Raw genomic sequence first — 7,494 nt, 5'->3', positions numbered from 1 at the left:
TAAGAAGAATCTGAGGCTGGATTTGAACTCAGGTCTTCCTGACCAATACTCCACCAGCTGTCTTAGTATTCACTGAGGGCAAAATTCCTTGCTCAAGATCAAATAGGTAGGAGAGAAGTCAAACAGAACAATAGAAAATTTTCTGGATTTGGAGTAAGGCAAACTGGGTTTTAAACCCAGTTCTGGCATTTATGAGGTGAGTGACCTTATCATTTAACCTCAAGCAGTCTCTATTTAAAATAAATCCCTTTCCTAAGATTCAGGGTAATGAAACCATTTCTCCACATGTCGGCCTTCCTCTATAAAAAGCACTCACTTTTAGAAAGTAAATACATGGCTTTGGGTGTATTTGCTTTGCTTTTTTTCCCCTCCCTCTCTCTTCATTCACCACCTTTCCATGTTCTTATTACCTTTTTTTTTTTAAGTTTATCACCTATAATCTTCATTATCCTCACCTCAATTTCCTGACTTCATCTGATACAACTTTGCCTCTACCAGAGCCGTCTCCCTTCAATATTCTTGTTTGCCAGCCTTTTATTTCTTTCTCATGATTTATCTTCAGTTATTTTCATCCACATATGTATGGAACAGCTCTTTCCCATTCACAATTTCCTCTAGCTTCATCACTGCCTGACTTTCTTTTCTAAAAGAAATCCCCTCTGTCCTTTATTGGGGTTCCTCCCTAGAATGACAGCTGAGGTTTTTCTTTATCCCTCTTTCAAATCGACTATCTTGTTTTATGATAAAGAAACACTCTCTATATGAGCTACTTGGATTTTTTCCTGAGCACTGTAAAACGTTAATGTTTTAAAAGCATTTTTCTTGTTCTCCAAATACTATAGTTGGTGGCTAGGTTTCATCTTTTTCTGTTTTGTCTTTGTTTGCTTCATTTAACTTCCCTCTAAAATTGTTGTTCTGATAATCACATTTTTAAAAAATAATTTTAATAGCATTTTATTTTTCCAATTACATGTAAAGACAATTTTCAACATTTTATAAGATTTTGAGTTCCCTCCTTCTCCCCAAGATGGTAAGCAATCTTGTAGAGGTTATACATGTGCAATCATATAAAACATTTCCACATTAGTCATGTTGCAACCACAAACATTTGCTATTTCCGTTTTTATGAGTTTTTTCTTCAACTTAACTCACTCAGTGTTCCCTTTAACTTACTGCTTCCATTTTTATCTACCCTCAGTAACCTAAAATATGGCCCAACAACCTGTACATCAAGAGGGAGTCACTGCCAGATGCTGCACCTCCCCCCCAACCCCTCAACTTTCTCACCTTTCTCCCCTCTCCCCCTGTTTCCAGATTTATCTCGCATAACTAGACTCCACACACTCAAGGCACCAACCAGGCTTTACCACTTTGTTCCCCTTTATCCAAACAAACTTACCTTGAAGCCTCGTACCTTAGAAACCATAGCTTCCTTCGAAGGTCAGCTTTGTGCCAACTCTTACAGGAAGTCTTTTTTGATCCCTCCCAACATTATTTATACTCTTTCCTCCTTAAACGATCTAAAATTTACTTATCTTTCAATAGTCTATATACTCTAGTAGATTATCCTTGAGAAAAGGATATAGGTCTTTGTATCCCCAGCATGTAGCAATGCTTTGTACATAGTAGGCACTTATAAATGTTAATTGAATTGAATTAAATAGCTCTATGCTTTTCCTCATACATAGACTAAAGTGAATCTCTTACCCCCTCCCCATTGCCTTTCGAATTCATACCCATTCTTCTATATCCAACTCATAAACTACTTCCTTCAGGAAATGTTTTCCTCTGCTCTGAGGGCAATTGTTCTTGAAAGCCATCTGGAAGAAGTCAGTCAGACAAGCTGAAAGACCTCAAATTCATGACAAATGAGATTCAGCTGAAAGAACTGGAGATGTTTAATGTGGAGATGAGAACATTTGGGAGGCAATATTGAGGTCCCTTCCAACCCTTCTTTCTCCTACCCCTCCCCCCTAAAAAAGCTTCTTCCTCAGACATCACATAACACTTTGTTCTGTACCTTCCTAATGAACATATTATTTCATAACTGTGTTTGTGTCTCAGTCCCCTTTCCTCTACTAGACTACAAATTCCCTGAGGATAGAGACTAGGCCCCATCTAAGATTGGTCTGTCCACTAGCACCATGATTTCCACCTAGTAGATGTTCAGCCATTTGTTTTCTTTTGTATAGGTTGGCTGAGAACATTACCTTCAGGTTTACTACCTTTATGTGAATTTGACATACTTTTCTTATTATTTCACATAAGTCAACCCTGTCCTTTAAAAATGGAAATAATAGTCTTTGGGTGTATTATAAGAAGAGTGCTTTTGTCTTAACCCCAAAGGCATGCTGTCCATTTAACTAAGTAACTATCAAACACACTTGTTTTCATTTGCTGTCGACTTAGGAAGCACTAAGTTACTTAATGATTGTTTGCTGAATTCGTATTGAATTTGTATACTGTCAGCTAAAGCCTGGCAAAAACTAAAACAATCGATTATTGATCTGGAAATGATGTCACAGGCCATCAAGTTTAACACTATCATTTTGCAGATGAGGAAACTGAGGCTGAGATGCAGAAGTGATCTGCCTGGATAATTAGCATCAGAAGGAGAATTTGAATGCAGGTCCTTTGTCTAAAGAATTAGTGTGCTCTTTCCTCTGTGCCATACTGCCTTATAATCCAAAGGCTTTTTCTACACAATTCCAAAACTCTATCTGAAAATACACACATTTTAAAATGAATTATTTAGTAATCACAATATTACTCTAAGGCAAGCTGGGGCAATGAATCATAAAGCATTGATAAAACAGCTAACATGTGCAGGGCACTTAGCTTGGAGCTGGGGTTACAAAGACAAAATGAAAAACTGTTCTCAATGAGCTTAATTTCTACTGGGTTGATACAATATGTAAACTGATGTCTGTGTATAAACACAGATTTGGGTGTATGTACACCCACAAGCTGTATATATGCATGTATATAAATCTGTATGTGTGTACATGTAGATATCCATGTATATATATGTACATACATACATATATCCACATGTGTATTTCTTTAAGAGAACAAAGTAAACACTAGTAACTAAAGGGAGAGTAAGCTAAGGACATAGAAGATGGTTAATGAGCTAACCCTCGAGGGAAGCCAGGGAGTCTAAAAGGATGAGATTAAAAGGGAATGCATGTCAGGCACAGAGGTCAACTTATTCAAAAATATGGAGGACAGAGTCAGGCCAAGGCTGGGGAAAAGCAGGCGGACAGTGTGGCTGGAACAAAGTGTTCATGGACAAGATCGATAGCTGTCCCAAATGTCTAGCCAGGCTAGGTACTCAGAACTGCCATTCAGATCGCGACTGTAACTGCGTGCATGTGTACAGATAGAGATATTTGTATCTGTGTATATATAATATGTTTGGACATATATTGTGTATACATGCGTATATAAGAAATATAAATATATATGCAAATATACATAAACAAGAATACATACATGTTCATACATACATGCAGATGTACATATACCTCTGCATGCGTGTGGGTGTATATATGCATATGTATATATATTTATTTGTACTGGCTGGTAGAGAGGGGTGACCATTAGTATTCCTAGTGTTTTAGGAGTAACCTTTTATTTTAGTGTTTATATTCTTAAACACAAGCTCATATGCATTCATGATGCTTCCCCATAAAAATCTGTGAGTAGACTCACTTCTTTAGCAAAAGTGTTCATTTGCTTAAAGGGTACAACAAGAACAGTACATACAAATCATTACATGTGCACACACACCCGCGCACACACACACGCACGCGCACACACACACACACACACACACACACACACACACACACACACACACCACCAGGGCACCACTTGCTCACGAGAAAACTCAGCATCCAGGAGTGAGTAAGAGTAGGCCCAAACCTAGAGCAAAGTAGTAGTCAGGCCACAAGTGGAAGGACAGAGATGCAGTCTAGGATGTATGGTCTCAATGTCCTCTCTTTCTTCAGAGGGTCTTCACAAAGTTACACTATGTATTACTCTGCTGTTCAGTTGGGCTAACTCTTTGTAGGACAAGATCTCTCAGCTGGACAGGTATGCACAGCATTTGGTGGCTCTTCTGGCTCTTCACCATGCTAAACTGGGTCAGGCAGGTCACTTGGTCATTGATGGGCGAGGTTGCTGGTGAGGCCTAGCAGGTCACTTTTTCACTGGGCAGTGGCTGTTGGATAAGATCCAGCAGGCTGACTCTGACCCTGGGCTATGCTAGGGTACCTCACTTAGGGAAATGAGCAGTATATTAGTCTTCTGGGCTCACACTTTGTTGGGCAACTATGCTTTTTTTTTTCAACCTTTGGCCACTGATTAGACCTGTTTCTAAACTCTACAATCTGTTCTCTGCTTCCCCATTCTACCAAAACCATTTTAGAAAGTAAAAAAAAAAAAGACCCACCAATGTACTATCTCACAAAACATTTTTTACCTGATAGAAAGAAAAGAACTATTTCATTTAATACAATTTTCAGTCAAACAGAAAAGGGTGACATTTTTAACCCTTCCATTCAATGGAGCAAACAAAGTAGGACATATTGGTTGATTGCAAGTTCATAGAATAGATTTCTCTTAGAAAGGTCTTTTGAATTTGAACAGCTCTGAAAGGAAGGAGGAAAAAATCAATGAGTCTTTTGAGTTGGTGTCAACCAAAGATATCTAATCCACACCAAAAGACAAAAAATATAATTGCATCTCAAAAGTGATTTCAATCAGTTACGGTGAAGAGAAAATTAATAGGCTACAAAGGGCAGAATAGAGAACAAATTAACTAAAAATCTGTTTGCCTTTCTTTTCTTAGTTCATCTCTGGTCACAATTACATGGATATTATCCATGTGTCCTCTTTTTTATATTTATACACTTGGTTCTGTCAATGAAAACCCAGGTTTATCACTGGATTTTTCATGCAACCAATAGACTCTGCAGCTTCAGCATTAATCAACTCATTTTCTCCAGGAAGTAAGTTAAAGATATCCAGATATACGACCTCTTACCATGGGGTAGGGGCCTCTTACCATGTCCATTGCTACCTCCACATCTCATTGTTCAAGTATACTCATATATTGCTCATATAGGAGATGGAAGACTAATCTTTGGGCAATAAACTGTCTCCCTCCATCTCAAAGAATACTCTCTAAAAAAAGATAACAAATCTCTCACCCTATCCTTCTAGACAAGATGGATAAATGAAGGAAGGTGAGAGGAAAAGATTTAGAAAGGAAAGTGTTGGAACTGATAAAATACCCAACAAAACAAGAGTTATTAGTGATAATGTCAAATTAGAGTGGGTTTTCTTTATTGTTTCTGGGATCTGTCCATGCTTGGTCCTGTGTTCAATTTGACAATGATTTGGATGATGGTATAATTCACATGCTTATCAAATTCATAGAAAAAGGATAGCTGATACTTGGATTATAGTGTGTGTTCATCCTTCGTTGCTGAAGAAAACCATGCCATCAAAGAAATGATGACATGACTTGCACTTGACTTTGTTTGGAGTGAGGGAGGGCTGTGCAGGTCACCAGCCTCACTTCTCCTCCAGAGTCATCTGAATTCAGTGATCAGATATTCATCAGGATGACTAGAGATGACCCAGGATGAAGCAATTCGGGTTAAGTGACTTGCCCAAGGCCACACAGCTAGTGAGTATCAAGTGTCTGAAGTGAGATTTTGAACTCAGGTCCTCCTGACTCCTGCACTGGTGCTCTATGCACTGCACCACTTAGCTGCCCACTTGGATTATAGTATTGGTATGTAAAAAGACTCTCTATGGGCTAATATAATGGTTAGGACAATAAGAAATGGAATAGATATCAATTTAGAGTCTTATATTTTGATTAAAAAAATAACTCCACAGGTACAAGATGGTAGAAGTAACTAGGTAACAATTTATGTGAAAAAAAAATCAGGGTTTTTTAGTGGACTGAAAAGAGGAAAGCACTAGTAAATCTGTAAGAACTAGCTCCCCCCTACTCCCAAAGAAAATGCACAAAGAACACACTTTTAAAATTAATGAATATTATCATCATTTCCTCCATCACTTTTCTTAAGTCTAGGTAATTAAGAAAATAGTGTTAAAGAAAGCATTAGTAAACAGCCCGAATTCTCTGCAGAACTTGAAATTTCCGATAATAGAAAGAACTATCCAATGAAGTCAGGAAGCTAGTTCCCAATGATACTACAAAGGATTGCTAAAGCCCATTCACTCCCTAGAAGATGATCTGATTTTGCTCTCTAGTAATGCCATGTTTGTGCATATGCTATAAAACCTGCACAAATATCTTTTTTTATTACTATAATAAATCTTTAATAACAATAATTAAATAATAATCAATAAATATTTATTAAGTATTTACTATGTGCCAGGCACTATGCAGGATGCCCTCTAAGGAGCTTAAATTCTACTGATTTCAATATCTAACAAAGCCTTGATCTTGGAAAGTAAATGGAATTATTTGTTTTAACATATATTTAGGTATTCTACATTGATGCTTCATTATAGCATAGAGGTGACCTTGAGTTGTAAAATTCTGGGCCAACAAAATTCACATTTAAGCAAGTTCTACTCAAAGTGAAAAGGCTGTGAGTGATAATATGGTGATAATATATTCTCAGTTGTCCTAGAACTAGCTTGGTTGATTTCAGAGAGTGTCATCACCAGAAGATTGACCTGAGGGTGCTGATTTTCTTGTCTACTACAACTCAAAGAAACTGAAATATATAATATGCACCAGTAAAAACTGTGTATAATGATGGAATTCCTGGAGCTTGAGGTACTTCAGCATTGCTAATTCATGAGGCAGCTAGGTGACACAGTGGACAGATTCTGGGTGGAGTCAGGAAGACCTGAGTTCAAATTTGACCTCAGACACATCCTAGCTATGTGACCCCCTGGGCAAGTCACTTAACCCCTATTTTCCTTTGTTTCCTCACCTATAAAATGAGGCTAATAATAACATCTACCTTGCAGGGTTGTTGTGAGGATCAAATGATGTAATTGAAAAGCATTTAGCAAAACAAACTTAGCACTATAGAAATGCTAGCTATTATTAGCTATTAACATTTCATACGCACACACACACACACACACACACACACACACACACACACACACACACACACACACACAGCTGGCCCAGTCATGCGATGAGAGCAACAGAGAGTAAGAAAGGCCTCCAGAATATTGGATGAATCTTGTGTAGCAAACTTCTACGATATGGACAAGAGACATTGGCAGAGAGAATTTCTCTACCTAGTGAGATGACCCATTTGAATAACCGGGTCCTTCCTCTATATATTACTTTCTAACTTTGAGTTACGTGTTTTTAATTCAAATGGGTTACCTTTTTACAAAGTACTACCTTCAAGTATATCTATATAATATCTGGCCTTGTTCCCAGGCAAATGAAGAAGTAGGTCTAGATGAGTATCCTTTAAA

This window comes from Notamacropus eugenii, chromosome 6 (genome assembly GCF_028372415.1).
Source record: "Notamacropus eugenii isolate mMacEug1 chromosome 6, mMacEug1.pri_v2, whole genome shotgun sequence".
In the NCBI taxonomy this organism is placed as follows: domain Eukaryota; kingdom Metazoa; phylum Chordata; class Mammalia; order Diprotodontia; family Macropodidae; genus Notamacropus; species Notamacropus eugenii.
This window is presented reverse-complemented; position numbering follows the sequence as displayed.